Source organism: Vanacampus margaritifer, chromosome 11 (assembly GCF_051991255.1).
Source record: "Vanacampus margaritifer isolate UIUO_Vmar chromosome 11, RoL_Vmar_1.0, whole genome shotgun sequence".
In the NCBI taxonomy this organism is placed as follows: domain Eukaryota; kingdom Metazoa; phylum Chordata; class Actinopteri; order Syngnathiformes; family Syngnathidae; genus Vanacampus; species Vanacampus margaritifer.
Genome location: NC_135442.1, coordinates 2,600,818 through 2,624,068, shown reverse-complemented (window position 1 = coordinate 2,624,068; position 23,251 = coordinate 2,600,818). Strand labels below are relative to the sequence as shown.

Genomic DNA, 23,251 nt, shown 5'->3' with positions numbered 1-23,251 from the left:
ATGAAAGAATCTTTCTTTTGGTATGTTCCATGTTTTTATAGCAATAGAACACACTATTCTGTGGGCCTCGCAAAATCGGGCAAAAATCCAGTATAACAGCCGGGAGCGAAGGGGGTTGCTTCAGTGAAAATGGCTGCGAGTGAATGAGTTAAATGGTGGCATGTGTGTGCTGACTCCCATTTAACAAGTGTTTGAATATGACTGGTTAATTCTGAACTCTTTCCAGTCATTAGAGGGTGTGCACACTTGTGCAACCACATTATTTAAGCTGTTATATTTAATTTCCCTTTCAAAAAGATGTGGGTTTGGTCACAAACGTTGTCATCCACCTATATACAGTCACTGAGAAATTGTCGATGAGTTGCCGAATTGGGACATGCAAATATCGACATCAATTTGTTTCACACCCAACATGTTGCCCTTGAATCCGTAAGTGCCTGTGATTACCCCCAAATAAAATTCAGGTGTTCTAGGTTTGCTGTTGAAGGCTTTGGAACTGTTCATAATTCCCTCCACCTTCACTTTCAGGTGATGAAAAACAGACCCTAATCATGAGGATGCTGTAACACGTTCATTTTTTTTCAATGCTCGCATTAAAGGTGGAATGGTTTTGAAATGAAAGATCTTGGTCTCATTTGTTGTTAAATCTGGCAATTTGTAAACTATAAAGTATTATAGATACTGAGCTGATTATATCTTTGTGTAGCTGTTGTGTGTGCGTGTACTCGTCCGTGCGCTTTAGGCACAAAGTTCATGCCTTCCCGTGTTTTCGGAGCTATTTTTGAAGTCCCGCGAAGAATCCGGGATTGGCAGGTTTTGGACGATGGGTAAACACACACAAACACCTGGCATCGATAAAAAAGGGCCGCTTATCAGCATGATGTTCGGCGCTGACGTCAAAGCCTTACCTAAGCTTCATGACCCTGATAAGAGCCCAAATGGTACGCAAACCTCCCTTTTCATTTTTAGAACGGGGAAGCGACCCGTTGGGGGAGGGCAATGACCCAACACAGCGGAGGAGCGACCAAACCGACTCCGAGGGTAAACACTCGTGCATTGGAAACGTGGTCAAAGAGCAGTGCGGGTAAGTTATGCGTCTTTCAATGCACCGTGAATTTATGTGTAGATTTTATATAAATTCATTGACGAGATTTAGAGACGTCAATTTTTATTAAAGGGTCATTGACGGTTACGTTTGTCCGATGATGCCCCATTTTATGGAGACATCATGTGAAAAAAATAATAATTTTTAATCATTATAATTTCGCTTGTGTGGCTAGCTAGCTTGCTAATTGTTAGCCTCATGATTTTAATTAAATTGAATATATTGTGGTGCGACCAACCATCATATCTGGCGCGACCATTGTAGAAAGTTTTCCATGACAGACGTATGTCCTAAATTAGAGATACCCTAAATTGCAGATAAAATTAAAAATAACATTTTATTTTTTAATAAATGAACTGTGCTGGGTCTGGTGAAATCATGAAGCATTTACCCCCACACAATCTTAATATGTATTGTATGTAAGATTATGTAACCTGTCACCCTGAGTGATTTACACTTAGCAGAGGTAATGCATAATCTAGCAATATAGAACAATTTGATTGATTGTGAGGAATGTTATCGTAATAGTGCTTCATATGCGTGGGGAACGGCTGCCCCGGCTGATTAATCAGTGTTTCACTTCCATTTACTTCCAAATATGCATATCAGCGGGCACGTGCCTTGAGATAGGAGGGACCTAAATTTTTCAACATCATCATCGTCATTCGGACGATTTTTTTGTGTTGATTTCTTATTCGATTGCTGTGGCAGTGCACTCGACTCACTTCACAAGCAGCAGTTGGTAGATACTTAAAAATCCCCCCCCCCCCAAAAAAAAAGGCTTCAAGCTGTTTGGTGGCACTCCCAGTTAAAGTTTACAGTCAAACTAAACATAAAACAAAGAGAATTTAACATGTATTTAAAACAAACATAACTTTGCCTTTACGTCCACTAGCGTAATGCTAACATATAGCGGTAAACGCCATAGACAGGCTAAAGAATAGCATCTGTGTGGCAGCGTCAAAACATTAACTCATTCACTCCCGGCCATTTTCACTGAAGCAACCTCCTTCGCTCCAGGCTGTTTTACTGGATTTTGACTGATTTTGCAAGGCCCACAAGAATATTGTGTTCTATTGCTATTAACATGGAACCTACCAAAGGAAAGATTAGAGTCTCTTCTTTCATCAGGAAAAAAGTATATTTCTATATTTTTCTGTTTTGCAGCAAATAGCATTAGAATATAGCCAAGTTTCATCATTATTCACAAATCTGTTTAAAACGAAAGAGCTTTTTGCAACATGGCACTCATGGTTGATCTCTTATACTCTTCTGCCACCTGCTGGCCGTTTTTGTAATAACTACCATATATTCTCTTCAGTTCAGAAGCTAAAAAAACACGTATAAATATCTTTGGTAGCATGGTAATATTTAAAATAGAACATATTTATACGTTTGAGGAGCAAATGAGTTGAACAACGACAGACAGAAGAAAGACAGACAGACAGTCACTTACAGTAGAAGTGAAACTCTTCTTTGTGTCTGGATGACTATTATATTGCCCCATGTTATTTTCCATTTACAGTATTTTATGTCTATGGTCTCAAAGTGTTTTCATACACATATTTGCTCTACGTAATGACTTTACTTTCACAAATTTAAGTTACCTTGCTGCCATACGACTGCATCATAAAATGAAGACACCGTGTACAGTATACGATAAATAAGATGTAAAGTGGAACTTGTAAGACTTGAATTTGTGGGCCGGGCTATAAAGTAAAAAAAAAAGAAAAGAAAAAAAGTCCATGTGAAAGAGGGCTTGTGCTGTTATTTGCATCAACCGGCAAGAGAAGCAGCCAAGGCGCTAAGTGAGCATATTCCAGATAAATATCTCATGTAGTCATCTGCATGAGAGCCGCCGTGCGTGCATGCGTGCGTGCGTGCGTGCGTGCGTGCGTGCGCATTCAATAATGCATGCAGCATAATGATTTCAAGGCATGTCCAAGTACGCAGCGTGGCAGACAGGACTGATGAATAAATCATGCGCGGCATCGGCCTCGTAATGTACACACAAATAAAGCTACAAGTTAGTCCCGCCGGTGAGAAACGGGTCCAAAATGTCAACTTTTTATTTTGCGCCACCTTAAACTCGTCTTCCTCTGCATGGAGACTGGAAGAGCAGGGTGAGGATTTCCTTTCATCCGCGTCCCCCGAGAATCACGTACCGGGGCTCCAAAAAACGTGAGCTACGGTGTCATTTATTATTGATTTGGGTTATTTATAATACACACGCACGCTCTTTACAACACTCTCGTCGCCCCCATTTTTTGCTCTTTGTCCCACTGATGTTGCCTGCTGAGACTTGACATTTCTAAAATAAAATTTCTATCTGTTCTCTATCTGTTCTTTAACATTACACCGCCACGTTCATGCTAATCATTACCGGTCAATGGTATTTCCCATTATGGGTTAGCATTTAGCTAGCAGCAAGGTTATGTGCTTTTTTGAAATACATAATGCGTCACTCTCTTGATTGAATTAACAACTCAAAGCCTCCTTTTGGAACAATTGTTTGCGATCTGCCAAACTGCGGCTTGTCATTGCCCATCAAATGCATGCACTTCAATAAAGACAAAAAACATCCGATTTCAAGCCAGGCTCATCTTTGTTTTGTTCTTGAGCGAGGAACTCCCTTCATTCATATTTTACATCCTCTCCTTCCATGGTAATGCCTTCCGGGGCCTGTGCCGAGCTCGCAACAGACCGAGAGCCATTAGCCGCCAGTGATGATGGCGGCATCCCCCGCCCCTCTCCCCATTTCTTTCCAAGCACTTACACTCGTACGGGCGCCCCCGTGCACCCGAGTACAACATCTCTGAAGTCAAAAGGCACCGACAGCAGGCAATCGCAATCTACCTACACTACAAAACAGAAAGCTGAATGGACATGACGTCACCAAGCAAATCCGCAGTTTTGGGCAGAACATTCAACTTTTTATTTCTATTGGTCAACTGGACTCCAACCATTCACTGCCACAGACGATTATATCCGTCAAGTATGTTGGAAGAGGGTCTCGCCCAGCTCGTCGGTGAAGTTTAGATGTAAGCTCATGATGGAGGATGAATTCGGGCTGGGTATCGATTCTAATTTCCTCAATTCATTTGAGTTCACTTCAATTCAATTTAGATTTTTTTCTGATTCGATTCACTTCAATTCAATCTAATATTGATTCATCATGGAACGTCAATTCTTCTGAACTGCCACACGTTATCCAAAAAAAAACAACCCCAGCAGTGCCGGCCGATTTGTAGCATTTTAACTCATCTTTCAAGGCAAACAGAATATTGTGTACTTTGACTACACAAACATGCTGCGTATCAAATGAAAGATTTTGTTCTATTCTTTCATTTGTTCTACCTTCTTTATTAATTACCATTTGAAAAAAAAAAAAGTCATTTGAGTGACATTGAGCGAAAATTTAAAAGAAAAGGAGAAAATTTGCTTTTTTGTGTCGTTCCTAAAGGGACGATCAAAACGCTTGAATGTGTCTCGTGAATGACGAGAGCGCGGTGCGGGGGAGGGTGTCACATGCTGTTTCTTTAGGAACGTTACGAGGCTTAACTTGCTTTCTTTATAAACGTTTCACATTGCTACAAAATGTTTTCAACTGGAAATGATTTTGAAAAATGAATCTCAATAGTCATGTTAGTAACAACCAAATAAATAATATAGAGCAAACTTGGCATGACAGCCGGAGTTCCTTTTAAGTTCATTTAATAATGTGATGTCCAATCCAATCATTTCATTCACTTGAAAAGTTGGTAGCTTCAAACAAAGAAGTGCTCCGTCCTGAGTTGTTTAACACAGTAGATGTATATTTATTATATATATTTAATAATATTTAATGTATTTAATACAGTAGACGTACATAGCAATTTTTCAGCACTGTGGATCTTAAAGTTCAGACAAAAAAAATAAACGGCTGTCAACAGGGTAAGTCGGTGGATGAGCTAATTGCAACATGCAGGGATGTGATTTGACCATAGTGAAATTATCTGAAAATTTAGCCGGGGGTCTGGGGGCCGCCGGCACCCAGCTAGGTCCAGGGCAGTGCCATGGTGGGGGGGACAAGGGGTGGCGAAGCCCCCCGGAGCTCATGGGTTTTCCGTGTTTTTAAGTACTTTCAATGCACTCACATGACAAAGAAATAGACAAAACAACAGCATAAATTTTCAATGTATATTGAACTATCCCATATAAAATGGCAGTTTTAGTCAACTCAAAATCAGTCACATTGAAAAACATTGGACTGCCTTTGCTTTTAAAAACTATCACTGAGAATATCATCATATCTAACTAATGTGATTACTAAGTTAACACATAAATAATGTTGAAGAGTTCAAATTTCATGAACAAATAATTGTATCATGACCAAATGAAAAGTAACTCATATTAGAGCATACCACAAATGTCTTTGTTATAGCAGAAGATGTTATCTGTCGGAGTCATGTGCATACACAATGAACCACTAAAAAAAAAAAAAAAAAAAAACTGATTTTTTTTTTTTGGGGGGGAGATAAAAAAAGCGAAATTCCGCGAATTAGCGGAAAAATCACATCCCTGCAATTAGCAGAACTTACATATTGAGAGTTCAAGATATGCATTCTCTAAATTGGGTTAGTGGTCAAATATAGCGTGTGGCCATTAGACAGTGGTCATCGGCTATAAAAAAAAAAACCTTCTTTCTGTACTCGGCACGTGCTCCGAGTGGCATCTGTGGTCCAACAGAATCTTTAGGAAGGTAAAGCGAAAGGTGGAAACACCAGAAGTGGTCATCCATTATAGATTGCTTCCAGAAGACGTCTCGCTATCCATATGGTTCCGCTTGGGCTCTTAAAAGCCTTTACAAAGCACACCTCTGCATTAACAAGCCAGAGGAAGTGAAAGAGGGCCGAGGAATGTCTGCAGTCAAATGTACACAAGGCGCGCCTCCACGTCACATTCGCACACGCAGAAGAGAAACGCTAAAAAAAAGTGCAGACGAGCGGCTCGGACCTGCGGAGATGAGACGACATCATCGGTTGGTAACGGCGAGCGCCGGCCACGGAAAGAAGGGGGCGATAAAACTTTTGACACCAGAAACCTCAAGCATCCTGGCGACCGTTTCAAATCAATAACGTGCTGGCATGGGGCAACATTCTCCGTTTGAAAAGGAAACGGCAGGTCACATTTCCTTTGTTTTGCTTTTTTGAAAGAGCAATAAAATATGACAGCAAACTGGAGCCTTTTCGGTGCCCAAAAAAAATGGCAAGATAATTGCTACAGAAACGATTACAAACAAAGGGAAAGTGATGAGGACATCAATTCTGTCAAGGTGGAAATCTGATCAAATGCATTGATTTGACTTTTTGGTGGAGAAGAGGTTTGCCACTCACTCCGTCGTGCCAGTGACGGCAGTTCACATTTGGACCAAATTACTGGGACATATGGCACGCTGGCATCAGCCCCTCCCCTTTTCGTTTGCTAGTAGAAGAGCTGTAAATCTCCAAAGAGCAGACGGAAAATGACATGTGGGCAAAATTGTTGGGACCCTTCACTTTAAGAAATGATGTCTGGAAAAAAAAAACAACCTGACAAACGTAGCAAATAAATAAATGACTGTAAACGAAGTACTGAAAAACAGGCTTTGCTTTTGAATTTGGCTCAAAAGAACGTGAATACAACTGGATGGTACGCTTGAGCCAATAATACGGTGGCGCCTTGAGATACGATGATGCTTGTAATTCAAATACATCAGATTTCAAATACAATACAAATATTAGCTCTTCTTCGTAGAGGATAAAGAATATATGTCTGCTAGTATTGTTACAGCTATAGGAAGAAAAAAAATAGACGACTAGTGGTAATAAAAAGTAGTGAGTAGTAATTTTGAGATCAATATTTCTTTAAGGCACATCACCGGCTTAATGCTAGAAAAACCTCATGATTAGCTTAGCAAGAATTAGCATTAGGCAACACAGGAATGGCATTCATTCAAATAACGAATATGCACACAAACGCGATAGAAACACATACAGATAGGTAATATATTCGATCAAATCTTCCATTCTATAGTAACAAAGTAATAAATAGTAACTTTCAAAATCATGCTTTCCTTACGGCTTGTCCTATCAGTTGCCATTGCTCGTCATCCTTTACAATCTAAGTCAATCTTCTGCATCCTCCACTCTAATAATAATCGTGTTCATTAATCCAGATTTCAAAAAACAATCAATAATAGTAGTGATTCCCCCCCCGCCCCCCACCCCCCCCCCCCCCCCCCCCCATAATCGTCCAGCCCTAACACACAAACGCACACACTAAGGTCTAGTAAGAATGGCGGAGTGCTCTGAGCCAGACTTGTTTTTGTCTTCCAGGAGAGCAAACAATGTTTTAGCCTACTTTGTCTGCTCGGTTGCCATTATTCTGACAGCCGTGCGTGTGTGTGTGCGTGCGTGCGTGTGTGTTGCCATGAAGGTCACAACCTCTGGCTATAATTAGGTAGTGATAAACTGCCGTGTTTTCCCATTGGAAGTCAAATCTTTCACTGTTTTGAAAAGTTTTAGCCTTGTATCAGAACACCTTAAATTTTGTTTGTATACTATATATATATATATATTAGTATATATAAATATATATATATATATATATATATATATATATATATATATATTAGTATATAAATATATATATATATATATTAGTATATATATATATATATATATATATATATATATATATATTAGTATATATATATATATATATATATATATATATATATATATATATATATATATATATATATATATATATATATATATATATATATATATATTAGTATATATATATATATATATATATATATATATTAGTATATATATATATATATATATATATTAGTATATATATATATATATATATATTAGTATATATATATATATATATATATATATACTAATATATATATATATATATATATACTAATATATATATATATATATATATACTAATATATATATATATATATATATATATATATATATATATATATATATATATATATATATAAAAAAATATATATATTAGTATATATAAATATATATCACGTGTAGCTACCACTAAATGCTGCCTACACCAAACTGGCATCAGTCCCGGAGCTCCATGCCAGGTCAGGGAGTGTGTGGGTGTGTCGGTGGCTTTCTGTGAGCCCATCTGGAGATCTGGCAAGGAGGCCCGAGGGCAACGTTGGCCTCCTGGTGATCACGTGCGCACCATACAGGTTTGTGTCATCCTAAAAAAAGGTGCTTAAACGATGCAGGTGACGATCGAGGTCAGTTGGGATGCGAAAGTTGGGACGGAAAAAGTAGCGGTGGAATAAAATTCAATCAATATGAACCTCATTTTAATATTAATGTCATATGAAAAAAAAATAATCAGCGATTGATTCACAGAAAGTCCCTCAAAATAATCCAGTGAGGCAAAAGTCCCCATAGAGAGGATCACCATCATTTTGCACTAATTTCAGTTCTTCATTCACAAAAAATGAGCAAAGTGACTTTTCTGCAGTGGCTGATTGCTTCCGTAAATAGTTGCAAGTGAGCCGCTCGGATTTGCAAAGGCGTCCTTTTGCTCCTTCCATTTACATGCTGCGTCACTTACAATAATCCCAAATATTGACACACTGTGCAGCTGTGAGCGACGCTCTGAAACACGCACAACACTCGCACACATCAACACGCACAAGGTTTCTGCTCCACTCGGCTCAGTGGGCCGGGATGCTTGCCAGCTGTTAGTTAAGTTAGGCTTGTTTCTTTTTAAGTGTTCTTGCCGACAGATATTCCGTTTGGTTTGGCTGGGAAAAGACGGGAGAGCGAAATTCCTGTCACAACATGGCTGCTTGCACTGGAGCCAATTTGCATGTTAAGTGACTTGTTCACCAATTTGCCCCGTTTTTTTTTTTTTTTTGTTTTGACCAGATATCTGCATGCACTTTATACCAGGTATCAAATATGTTGTCAGACACTTGGAATTTGCTTTGCATGAAAACAGTAGCACCGTCATGCACATGCAAATCACAGGACAACATAAACATCCTGCATTCCACTAGAGATCGACCGATACGGTTTTGTCAGGGCCGATACCGATTATTAGTAGTCAAGGACGCCAATAATCAATATTTGGAGCCGATATCCATTTTCACTGAAAGTAATGGCATAAAAAATATACATATATAGAAACTCCAGCTCTAAATTAGTTTGAATTTGTAAGCATATGTTCATTGAGCAACTTTTAGGGTTCGTCAAATCTTAGTCAATAGACATCTTTGTTTTAAAAATCTAGCAAAAAGTTCAGGGACCTCCCAGGGGCACACTAGCATGTCTTCAAAAGTTAAATAAAAACTTCAGTAAATAGCTCCCTATTGTTTTCTACAGTAAATAAAGTTTTCCAAAATTTCAAAATATCTCAAGTATTAAAATTTATACCTATCTTAGTTTCAATTTAAAAAAAAAAAAAAAAAAACAGAAGGTGCAGAGAGTTCCCAGAACCAGCAGCAACCCTGAAAATGTAAATTCCCAGTAATTAGTTCCCGGAAGTTACCACTTTTTTTTTAATGGATTTATTATCAACCATATGATTCTTCAAAATGGCCGATGCCGATATTCGTCAAAATACTGAATATTGGCCCAGCCCATAATCGGTCTATCTCTACTTTCCACAAGTCTCTCAGTCAAGACGTCTCTCTTCAACATATTTCCTTAACACCGATGATTTTATAAATAGTGAACCATGAGGAGATGGCGTTTTGCTGTACATTTTAATGCGCCAATATCAGCTGACTTTCCCACAAAATATACATGAAAATGTGTCCGTATATCATATATATAAATAATAACAAAATAATGATGTGTGGCTGTCTTCTCGCCTGTGGAGTTTCTTCTCCCACCTTGCCCGCCTTCCTCCTCAATCGCTGCAGCGTCTGCGCTCTGATAGCTTGCTATGTGTCAGTAGCGTGTGGGCTGCTGCTAATTTGTGCAGAGTGGGAGAAAGCTTTTTTGGCATGTGGCAAAAGTGTATTTTAAGCCGCACAATCGCATTCTCACAGGCAGGTGCGGATACACACACACACACACACACACACACACACACACACACACACTTGTCTTTGTATCATCGTGGGGACATCTCATTAGCATGATGCTTTTCCTAGCCCCTCCCCCTGACCCCAACCATCAAAAATGACTGCCTACCCCCATTCCTTACCCTAACCTCAACCATAACCCAATTCAAACCTAAATTCTAAAAACCAAGTCTTGACCTTCAAAAACTCATGGGGACCACCAAATTGTCTCCACAATTTCAAGTTGGTCCCCATGATGGTAGTTAAACCTGGAAAAAACACGCGTGTATGGGCCCCACAATGTAGCAAAGACAAAACCACACACAGACAAAATCACCCACATTTTTGTCTGGTCTCCCGTTTTGAGGTCCCGCCCTAATGTCACATGCGCTTTCGGCAAAACAAACAGATGCCCCAACCCACGTTCGCATTTTGGACAGGAAGGCACTGGCTGGCTGTTAAAATGATTCTGATGTGATAGAAAGGCGCAGATGCTTTCTGTTGGTTCAGACGATTGCACGATTGTTAAGTCGTCGATAGTATGCGGCATTCGGAATCCAGTCACTGTCGTCAACGAACTTTGAACATTGCATTAGAGTTTTACGCATAACCATTTCAGCTTCAGGTAGTGTGTCCTTTTTTTGTGGCATTTTTCCATTGGATATCATTCGTTCCACTTTTTCATCTAAATGAATGGCGGGTACTGCATGCCTATGCATTTTTTGGCTTAAGTTAGCATTTACTGAGCACAAGGTGGATTCCGTTAGCAAGCGGACTCCATTCTGTTTCACAAAAATATTGGATTCTCTAAAAGCTTTTTATATCTTCTGATATTTCACTATGACAGAATGGACATGTTCAACTTGACAACACACATAATATGACAAAAATGACAAAATCGAATACAAAGTATAAATGCCACTTAACTCTTTGACTGCCAGACGTTTTCAGAAAAGGGATGCCGTGGGTGCCAGCCCATTTAAGCATTTTTGACTGATCTTTCAAGGTCCACAGAAAATGTTGTGTTTGGACTATGGAAACACACATACTACCAAATGAAAGATTGGACTCTCATCTTTCATCAGAAAAAAAAGTTTGTTTCTACCTTATTCCGTTTTTCAGTAATCAACAATAGAAAATGGTTAGTTTCACCTCTGTTTTGAAACAAACGTCTTTTAACGTCTTTGGCACTCCTCCCTAGGATTTTACTAAACGTTATTTAACGTTTTTGGCAGTCAAAGAGTTAAAACATTGGAGGGTTTGTTCCAGTGGCAGGTTATTTCAAAATGACATTTCAAATGTTAACTCATTTGCTAAAAACATATAAATACGTTCTATTTTAAATATTACCAGTGTCCCAAAAATGTATTTACACGTTTAAAAAGAAAAATAATACGTTTTTTAGGCTAGAGCTTACAGAAAGCTTTGATGCAGCCTCTGAACTGAAGAAAACAGTTGAAGCAATGGTAGTTTTACAAAAATGGCCAGCAGAGTATAAGAGATCAAGCAGGGCTATGTTGCAAAAAAGCTATTTTGCCCAGTGTTTTGAACAGGTCTGGGAATAAAGATGAAACTTTGTTATATTATAACGCTAATTGTTGCATAACAGAAACAGATAGAAATATACTTTATTTTTTCCTGATGAAAGAAGTGACTCTAATCTTTCTTTTGGTAGGCTCCATGTTTTTTTATAGCAATAGAACACAATATTTTGTGGGCCTTGCAAAATCAGTCAAAATCCAGTCAAACAGCCAGGAGCGAAGGGGGTTGCTTCAGCAAAAAATGGCTGCGAGTGTATGCAATGTAATACAATATACATGATTACAATGGTTCGTTTGATCAAATAACTTGTCGGCAATAAAATTGTGTTGTTGTTTGATTTTGTATCGCTGAACGATACAATGACCAAAAAGGTATCAAATGAAGAAAACACAATTGAATTGTATTGCATGTGTGCAAATGGCTGGCAATCTTCATTATTCTGCTCCATTTTCCTCATGACTGATTGTGATGAGGACACCAAAGGCACTTTGTAGTGATATTGAGCCTCACGTCGGTGACAAGCTTTCGAGTTTGGCTGGCCTTGAAACAGATTACTCATAATGTCCATTATATAATAAAAATCATTGCGCGGGCGACATTGTGCTGTTTTCAAAGTGCAAAGGTCATCTTGGATTAGGTTGGGATGGCGCTAGGCAAGACAACCACGGCATTTCCTTTCCTTGAGTGTTTTGTTGCGCGTCACGTGATCCTATGACAATAGAGATCATCAGCAGGCTGGCGGCAACCCGTGGCCATATGGGAACGCAACATAGTCGTAGCAGCCATATTGCCTGTGTAGCCATGATGTATGTTTGCGTGCATTACATGTGACGATACATGCTATGAGCAGAGTTCGTATCCACGGCCATCTGTTGCATGGATGCCTTATCAGTATTTCCGCCACCGCATGGCACAAACATACCACACGTGGGATGCTTATCAGGCAGCATCATTCCACAAGAGCAGCAACACGTTCCGATATAAAAAAAAAATAAAATAATGTTATGGTGTCACATACTAACGAGGTGTGAAGCTGTCGAGCAGAAATAGCAATATTTTCCGGAGTAAAAAAAAAATGTCACCTCTCAATCGTTATCCATCCACTTCGAGAGACGATTCGACATATCTACCCTATTAACAACGTGCTCTGATGATACCATTAAACGATTCTAAAAATAAGTACATTCGATGGTTCGGTACCAACTGACTATCATATCAGGAAATGGATTATAGTTTCTCTGAAATGATTAAATCCCACCTTAGACAGATTGCAGCTCAAGTTTTCTTTTTATTAATTTGTCATTTAACTAAAAAATGTGTAATTTTCACATCATTTATCTTTCAATTTCCCTCATAAGCATTCAGCTTTGCATTCGGCTATTATCATTCTGCTTCCAGCATTCCCATGCAATTTCTGCAGAAATTGCACTTAGTCTCGTTCCTTTAAGTCAATGTGGACACCACTCCAGGAACTCAAGGCTGAAATGGTTATTTTGCATTTATAGACCTCCACGGGGGGGGGGGGGGGGGGGGGATTGGGGCCTCCTTGTAAGAGAGCAAATAAGTCTTCAGTTGTACTCAACAATTTGATTAGCTCTGAAGTGCAGACATATCTTTGCATATCGTCATTAACTACGGCACTGCTATGGGAAGAAAAAAAGAAAACACTTTTTTTTTTGCCCCCCCCCCGCCCAAACTCTCTACCTCAAATATTAAATAGTATCATGTGTCTATAAAATTGTATAACAACACAAAAAAATGCCTAAAATGAAAAATAAATGAAAAAAAGAGCACCACTGCCACCTACTGTAGTGGATGTGCAGGGTATGTAAGATAAGACTAAAGATTAGACTTAAAAAAAAAAAAAAAAAAAAAGTCAAACTGTGGCTTGTTACTGCATACAGACGACACAATTTGCTGTCCAAAATTTGTCAACGAGCGGCAAGCACTCTGAAAGGTGAACATGTGTTGTGCAAACACAATCGCTGCGTTTGCCAGCATCCCCCTGAAGTCAGACGGAGCGCAGAGGGGAGGGAAAATGTGAGCAGACCGTGTGCTATGTCACACGTGAACAAGCAGCAGACCAGAAAATACACACAAATGCTACACCATTTGTTGGGTTGCTAAGCGCTATTTTCAGCCCAAGCAGACTGCGCCATGATTAATACATGGCAGAAGGAGGGGTCGGATTAAATATTCACCATCTCACACGGCAACACGCAAAATGCGCATCTTGGAATTTCACATTCAAAGCTAAGCCTGACTTCTTTCTTTTGCAGTCTCACGTGAACAAATGGGACAAAAACCCAAGAGACGCGTTGGACAACATTTTGGTCTCATCAACTGGAACAAGTATGAGCGTGCACATCAGTGGGGCGATCGCGGCAGATGGCGGAAAGGCAATACTGCAACTTGCTGGAACTGGAAACACACAAGTGCGCACACGGGATTGACACATACAGCACATAGTAAGTAATCCTAGACATCGTATTGACTGCCAGCCGTTATCAAAGCAGAGTTGCCCAAATCGGCGGCCATTTTACAGCATTTTGACCAACCTTGAAAGAATCACAGAACATTGCAAAACCCACCAATGAAAATCTTCACCTGGTCAAAAGGTTTCTTTAGATCTTTTTTTCATCAAGAGCGGTAGAACATGAGTTAGTTTCACAATTGACTGCCAGACGTTTTCAGAAAAGGGATGCCGTGGGTGCCAGCCGATTTAAGCATTTTGACTGATCTTTTGACTGATCTTTCAAGGTCCACAGAAAATTATGTGTTTGGACTATGGAAACACACATACTACCAAATGAAAGATTGGACTCTCATCTTTCATCAGAAAAAAAAATGTTTGTTTCTACCTTATTCCGTTTTTGAGTAATCAACAATAGAAAATGGTTAGTTTCACCTCTGTTTTGAAACAAACGTTTTTTAACGTCTTTGGCACGCCTCCATAGGATTTTACTAAACGTTATTTAACGTTTTTGGCAGTCAAAGAGTTAATCAGAATATTGGGTTATATTGCTATAAAATCATGGAACCTACCTAAAGAAGGATTAGAGTCTCTTCTTTCATCAGGAAAAAAAAGTATATTTCTATCAGTTTCCGTTTTGCAGCAATTAGCATTAGAACAACTTTCAACTATTTAGAACTGCGAGTAAATTAGCTTTTTTTCAACCTGGCCCTGGTTCATCTCGTTTGCTCTGCTGCCACCTACTGGCCGTTTGTGTAATACTACCATTTCTTCAACCGTTCCTTGCCGTTGAGAGGCTGCATCAAGGCCTTCTGTATGCTCTAGCATTAAAATAAAAACAGAAAAAGCGTATAAAAACGTCTTTGGGACACTTAAAACATTTACAATAGAATGTATTTATATGTTTTTGGGAGCAAATGAGTTCAAATGTTAAATAGAAGACAAAATATTGGCAAAATAACTATTTACACATATACAATGAAGGAACGTCCTGTGAGTGACGCTCGCATTGCTGGAATTTTTGGAGTTCCTCATTCACTCCATGAACGTTTTTCTCAAAACATGCTTCCCAACCAGCTTGACACTCCGTTCAAGCGTCAGGTTCCTACACTTGTCCGACTGCTATCGTCGCCCTATTTTTTTCCCCTTCAGAATTGATGTGGCAAGGAGAGCTTCTATAGCGTCTAATCTTGTTCTCATCGTCATCTCAAATCCAAAGTGATACGACGCTGTCGTCTTGCGGTGCCTATTGATCATTCCATTTGAGAAGAAGCTCGGATTTCATCAGGCAAGCTGGGCGAGACCCCCTTTTCGGGCCCATCCGCCGAAAGACATCATGACAGGAAATGGTGGCAGCTGGATTCTAGTAGATAAATATAAATGTCCGCCTCAGTAAATGAGTTCATAATAGTTGCCTACTTGAGGCCAATCATTTCATAGAGTTTACCGATAGACTGTAAAGAGACATTTCAAACACAGACGATAACACACAAAGAAAGCAGACCATCTCGAAAAAAGTGAAGGATGTCTGCAAGTCCGCCAAATGTCTGCAAAACGTGTGCTCGTGTACCCGCACCAGTAAAAGGAAAACATCTCACAGACGGCATACAAGGTTTACATGCTGTCCTCCTGACGTTGACGACTGGGGAGGAAGACGGGTCAAGGGCTCTTTGCCTTGACACACAGGAATGGAGGGGGGGGGGGGGGGCAATCTCTATGGCAACCACAACAAACAACTCAAGAGGTGTTACTAGCTGGCAGGAAAAGACACGCGAAGGCTGAATTATTACTAGCTAGACACAATTGTGGGTCTCGGTTTACGAGGGGATTTTTAGAAAGTTTCCCCCCAAAAACGTGACATTTTATTATTTAATAACATCAGCAAGTCTCACTCGAAGGTTTATTAACGAGTTGAGTAAAAACTAAGTTTAAAGGAAACATATAATGCTTGTTTTTACTATTAAAAACACTAAAAGTTACAACCTCTATTGGGAACCTTGCGGAAATTGACCTGTTTCCAAGGGGCGGTCCTGTGTCATGCAAATAAGCCCTGCCCCCTCTACTATGAGGGGCCAAAGGTGAGAGTAGTCAGGTTTCCCATCCAATTGTTTTTTTTTTTGTTTGCGCAAAACGGACACGCGACTTGTGCCCGTTTCCATCTGTTCTTCTTTTGCGAATATTGAGAGGGGACTCCGCCGCTGTAGGTGGCGCTATACACCATAGAGATGCGATCCACCAGGAATTTAAAAGAAGAAGAAGTAGAACAGGAAGCGACTGTGCCGTGCAATGAGATTTCTTTTGCAATTCTTGATAAACCGTAGCGTTTCTTTACTGTTTTCCATCTAAAATTGCATTAATATTCTCTTCTTTAATTCATTCCAAAAAGATTTCTGTTTCGTCGCCCCCCCCAAACATACGTTACTTTCTTGTCCGACATTGTTTTGTGACTACAAACGTACGTGTGTTGTAATATCCGGTCAAAACGTGCGACAAGTATCCGGTCTTGCCAGCGGTTATTCGCAAAAGCTGTTTCCATACCCAAAATTAGCCTTTTACTTTTTTCGACGCACTTCAAAATCCACCCCCGTCCAAGCGTAAAAAACGTTTTTTTGCCAATTTTGGGCCCTTTTTCGAATTTCTAGCGTTACCATTCAGTTTTATTTTCGCATTTCTTGAAAATTTGACTAAAAATGGGTGGATGGAAAACCCATTTTGTTAACACGGTGACTCGGAGCGGAGTTCGAGTGGAGCTACTTGTTTCCAATCGAAATAATGCACGTTCATGTTCAGTTATCGTTCATTGTTACACTCACATTTTCTTTCTTATTTTTCACAACATTTTGTCGGCATCATTTTTCATTTGCGTTTCTATTTTACATATATTTATATGACATATTGTCAAAAACCTGTAATGTTAAACTGTTTCAATAAAACTTAGGAACTACTGTCGGATACTTATTGTAACACCCTCTACAATAAAGTGTACGGGACGCAGCTGCCAGTCATAATCAGTGTATACACACAGTACGTACAGTATATAAGTGGCTAAAAATAAAATGTGGAATATAAGCCTGAGACAGACTTTTTCTTGCCGGTAGACATACGTGATCGCCACATGGAAAAAGGAAAGGGAGCGAATGCCAAGTGAGGGATGACTGGCAAGGAGACAAGTTGGCTGAGAAGCAGGAAGCAGACGTCACATGACTGATCCTGCCCATACATGCCGATTGTACAGAACAGCAGAGCTCCACGTTCGCAGAAAGGACGTTTGAGGAGATGCTAAATAATTGCATAAACCAAGAGAAGGAGTGAAGGACAGAAGTTTCCTGTGAAGGTTCCGAGTCCATTCTCGGCCACGTGACAAACAATCCCCGTGATGGCGTGCCAGCTCGGGCAACCTGTCTGGTTCAAGACAAGCCAGTCTGGTGTATTTGGAGCCGCCATTATCTGCCATTCGTCACTGTGCCAACTGTGCCATCCTGTCTGCTAAGTCTCCTCCAAAATTGCCCTTCTGCCGCAAGTAAACCAAGCCAGCGGTGAGAGGGTGCCAGCCGCACTGACCCACAGCCACTTGCAACCAAACAAGTGGAGATCACAATGGCGTCACTGGCGCAGCCACAGTACAATTTGAACTGTCAATGGCAAGTTTCTCGCATCCGTTATGGACCGAACTCCTGGAGCAGGCGTTTGCGCATTGGATGTTTTGCTGAGTGATAAAGGTTTACCCGTACCCATTTCAGGTTGCTTGATATGAAGGACCAAAACTGCCAAAATTAAAAATAAATAAATGACTAAAAATGAAAATAAAAAGGGATGTAAAAATATAATTCAAAAATATAAAAAAAAAATAAATAAATAAATAAATAAAAATAAAAACAACAAAAAATATATATCTCTAAATAAATGAATACAAGTTAAAAGTAAAGATTCAAAAAATAAAAAAAGGTTAAAATAAATACACAAATAAAATGTATAAATATAATTAAATATTAATAAATAAAAACGCTCTGCTCTCACACTTCTGTCAAGTCAAAATGTTATTCAAATGAGGGGGGGGGGGGGTTCTGTAGGCGTGAAAAGTGGCACTTAGTTAAATGTCAGTCCCATTCAAAATGAATGGGGAAAAGTTGATATTCAATTAACGTTAAATTGTGCAAATACTGTAAGTAATGTGGAATCAGTCGATAAATACCCCGGAAGGCGTGAATTTTTGAAGCAACGGTGTAAATCGGAAATATTATGTGGGGGTTGTTTCTCGGCAAAAAAAGTCCGGAGCATAAAAATCGCAATAACATATGCTGCAAGCATTCCCACAATGACTGAATATTTAATACTAAATTATTTTATTTTCTTAAGTGGAAAAAGAAGTAAAAGGGAATCTAAACAAGACAATGTCATTTTAAATACAATAAATGTGACACGTCTGCTGCTAATCTATTCCAGCTAAACAAGGCATTATTGCTCATTAACTGAGCGCCAGCAGGGAACGCCAGTTGGGTGCGAGTGGAAACCCGAAACGACGGAGATAGCCAAGACCAAAACGTGTGAATGTTTGAGTGTCAAAAAGAAAGTATACAGAAACGTCCCGTGACCTCTGTAGAGCAGTGCAGGGGTCAGTGGGAAGACAGAAGGGCTTCTCTGTTTGGAAGGTGCTTACACATGTGGACATCACATGGTAGATTCCACTTTGTCGCCACATAATATATCATAAACTTTGTGTTTACACATATGTACGGGTAGGGCATAACCATTAAGACAAAACAAGGGTAGACTAACTGGTTTCGATTTACATTTAGGTTCAAACTACACTACAACGTTGAACCACCGTGTGAAAATTTTTATTTGGAATGACTTGTATCCAAACAGTTGGTTTTCTAGACTGCCTAGCCACCAATCAAGTGGAAAATTAACCAACCAGCTAGATCTTTAATGAGTTGGCTGTTTTTAAACTTGCCAAATTATGCAATGACAACAGGCCACAACCTTGGCAAAGAATGACGGCAATAAATGGAACAGGACAGGAGATTTGAACCGTTCCTTCTGTATGTTTTGTTACTCACCAGCAAACAAACTAACGGCTGTTGGAAAACAAGTTTGTTTACATTCAAACTTCAGCTCCTGCAGCAAACGAGGAGATTAAAATTTCAGCGTTCTGATGCCTTCATACTGGACAGTGGAGACTACGTGAAGGGAGATCTTGTATATTTTTATTAAAAAATATATATATATATATATATATTAGCATATTAGCAGTTTCTATGTTTGATCTTCTGTACAACACTATGAAACAGCTGCTGTGGATTTTTTTAACTCATTTGCCCCCAAAAACCTATGAATACGTTATATTTTAAATATGACCATAAAAGTATTCTAGAAGTATTCAAATTCTAAAAGTATTCTAAAAGTATTCAAATTCTAAAAGTATTCTAAAAGTATTCAAATTCTAAAAGTATTCCAAAAGTATTCTAATTCTAAAAGTATTCCAAAAGTATTCAAATTCTAAAAGTATTCTAAAAGTATTCAAATTCTAAAAGTATTCTAAAAGTATTCAAATTCCAAAAGTATTCTAATTCTAAAAGTATTCCAAAAGTATTCAAATTCTAAAAGTATTCTAAAAGTATTCAAATTCTAAAAGTATTCTAAAAGTATTCAAATTCTAAAAGTATTCCAAAAGTATTCTAATTCTAAAAGTATTCCAAAAGTATTCAAATTCTAAAAGTATTCTAAAAGTATTCAAATTCTAAAAGTATTCTAAAAGTATTCAAATTCCAAAAGTATTCTAATTCTAAAAGTATTCCAAAAGTATTCTAATTCTAAAAGTATTCCAAAAGTATTCAAATTCTAAAAGTATTCCAAAAGTATTCAAATTCTAAAAGTATTCCAAAAGTATTCAAATTCTAAAAGTATTCTAAAAGTATTCTAATTCTAAAAGTATTCTAAAAGTATTCTAATTCTAAAAGTATTCCAAAAGTATTCAAATTCTAAAAGTATTCTAATTCTAAAAGTATTCCAAAAGTATTCAAATTCTAAAAGTATTCTAAAAGTATTCTAATTCTAAAAGTATTCTAAAAGTATTCAAATTCTAGAAGTATTACCCAGGAGGCCTCCCCGTACCCCAGCGGAGCTCCATCGGTCCCGGGGTACATTTTTAAATGAGAGTATAGCAAGTGCAGCAGGAAAAGTGAGCCAGAATTCAGCAGCCAAACATAGCAGCATAAGCCGTGCATGCATTTAGTCAGTCCTTTTTGAAAATCCTTTTCAACACTGGGGGACTAGCGAAGATCAGAGGGGGGGTTAACGCAGGAGGTGTTGAAGGATACCATCGGATGACGTGGATACACTCGCACGTCACAAATGGAACAAAGTATGAAACCAGGAACGGCTTTTTCAGATCAACGTCTTTTCATACAATAAGCCAGAGCATCCACAGTAATTAGGGAGGAATTTATTACATGTGGCTCCCTCTGACGTCAATCCGGTGGCTTCTCAGTTTGCCCACTACACCCCCCCCCCCCCCCCCCCCCCCCCGGCAGCTCTGTGAATGTTTAGCGTTGGGCTACTTTTGGCAAAGCTCCTGGACCGAGGTGCCGGGTGAGGTTTGGAGAGCTGGATGGGGTTTTCGTTGCTTGTTTGAAAAAGCCAGCCTGGATCAGCGCGCCAAGCTCATTTGAAGCATTTGGCTCTTCTGTGCATCTGGACTCCACTGATGAATGCGATTGCGGTGGAAGGGGAACTCAATGCAGTGGGCGCCGGCAGTACAGCAGTCCAGTTATTGCTTTTAAATCAACACTACATTTTGAAAAGCTACATCTGTACAGTTTCAAGAGCAAAAGGTATGTTGGCCGACACAAGACGACTGAAGAATTTTGCGTTGCGAGCATAGGTCCCGAAACTACCGTTATTAATCTGTTGTTGACTAAATGTTGCCAGTTTGAGACATCACAATTTGGCTCATTTGCATAGGATCCGCCCCCATACCTTGTTTCCTCACCCATGGCCTGGCAAGCTCGGCCCATCAAAGATCTGTCATTTTTAAGCCATGGCTGGACTACACTGTCTAAAACACCATCTGGTCAAAGCCAAAAGGTAAGCAGAGCTGCGTTGAGTTTTGTTGGATGCAGAGATTAGTGTTTCAGAATAGTCTTAGCTTCTGATAAGCAACGCATACTTGAATGCTTCGTGCACAGATCCACACACTAACTGGAAAGTGTGTAATTTAGTGCTGCATCAACAAGTGAAAATTATTTTATTGTCTTTATGAAACCTTTTTTTTCATACAATGGGTCTCTGTTTCCACTAGTAGAAGTCGCTTGCCTCGTCCAACCCATTTGCACTACCCAGCGTTTGTCAAGGTAATGAAAGATGTACGTTATAGTATATGTCACCATTAACTCTTTGACTGCCAAAAACGTTAAATAACGTTTAGTAAAATCCTATGGAGTGCCAAAGACGTTAAAAGACGTTTTTTCAAAACAAAGGTGAAACTAACCATTTTCTATTGTTGATTACTGAAAAACGGAATAAGGTAGAAACAAACTTTTTTTTCTGATGAAAGATGAGAGTCCAATCTTTCTTTTGGTAGTATCAGTGTTTCCATAGTCCAAACACATAATTTCCTGTGGACCTTGAAAGATCAGTCAAAAATGCTTAAATCGGCTGGCACTGGCGACATCCCGTTTCTGAAAACGTCTAGCAGTCAAAGAGTTAAGTTCTATTTGTTAGTTTTGGCCCAATCCAAACTTTTACGGATTGTCTATCGAGGTAAAAAAAAAAAGAAAAAAAAGTCTTCCAACTTTTCAGGATTAATTCTCGGATGTCAGAGAGGATCCCAATCTTAAAATCAAAAGCGTGTTGATAATGTAAACAATCTGCCCTCCGATTTTGAATAATACAAGAGCATTTCCGCACTGTCAAATAATCCGCAATGATATGATGTACGCGAAGCCATACATTCCGATTCATCCATCACGTTGAGCAATAAGCTAAAACACTCTCAGTGACTTTATGTGCAGCGACCATCTGCGCTGCTGAGACTGAGACAATAGCAGAACGACAATCCACGTGAAAATAAAGAAGTGGGTGCGCCGCGTGTGTCTGTTTTGAGCGGCATGTCGCAAAAATAAGACGAGGGGATTATCTGCACTAATACTGTGTCACTCTAGTTAAAGCATGAGTTTACTGCGGCATTACAAACAAGCTGATGCTGAGTGGATTGTGCCGTCATTACGATTATTGTGAAGATAATCCATCGTACTGGACGGTGTGCTGCTTTATACCTTCACCAAGTGTCCTGCGACAGAATTTACTTTTAACGCAATAAAGGAAATGAGGAATGAGTGCTTTAACCCTCAACATACGAACCGGTCACCCCTGACTAGTGATGGCAAAATGAAGCTTCATGAAGCACTTGTGATTTTTTTTTAAGTCCCCTAGATGGTGCTCTTGGTTTAAATATAAAGCCTAGTGCAATGGAAATGTATTCAATTTCCACTGCATCTTCCAACCAAGAGCACCATCTAGGGGACTTAAAAAAAATCACAAGTGCTTCATGAAGCTTCATTTTGCCATCACTACCCCTGACAGGAAAATATTTTTCAAATCAGCCTCTGAACTGAAGAAAATGCTTGAAGCAATGGTAGTTGTTACAAAAAGGGCCAGCAGGTGGCAGCAGAGTGTAAGAGATCAACCAGGGCCATGTTGCAACAAGCCGTTTCCCCAACAGTTTTAAACAGATTTGTGAATAATGATGAAACTTTGCTATATTCTAATGCTAATTGCTGCAAAACGGAAACATAGAATTAAAATAAACTTTTTTTCCTGATGAAAGAATCTTTTTTTTTTGGTAGGTTCCATGTTTTTAGAGCAATATGGGCCTTGCAAAATCAGTCAAAATCCAGTAAAACAGACGGGAGCAAAGGGGGTTGCTTCAGTGAAATTGGCTGGGAAAGAATGAGTTAAAAATACTATATAGCAGACAACTTGGGGACAGACAAATAGTATTGATTTGTGAAACCATAATTTGACCATATTTGGA

General features: G+C 39.1%; 1 protein-coding gene and 1 long non-coding RNA gene across 5 annotated transcripts in view; one reads left to right on the top strand and one right to left on the bottom strand.

Moving 5' to 3' along the window:
- Window positions 1-23,251, bottom strand: part of LOC144060417 (histone deacetylase 4-like) — a 110,545-nt gene that overhangs the window by 64,953 nt on the left and 22,341 nt on the right. The gene's annotated exons all lie outside the window — the stretch shown is intronic.
- LOC144060419 (uncharacterized) overlaps window positions 1,029-23,251 on the top strand; it is a 29,773-nt gene continuing 7,550 nt past the window's right edge. The window contains exons 1-3 of one of the 2 annotated variants that reach the window (XR_013295918.1): window positions 1,029-1,084; window positions 14,024-14,212; window positions 17,316-19,777. This is a non-coding gene — a long non-coding RNA (uncharacterized LOC144060419). Of the gene's footprint in view, window positions 1,085-14,023; window positions 14,213-17,315; window positions 19,778-23,251 lie in introns of those variants that run through there. The other variant, XR_013295919.1, reaches the window with a different exon arrangement.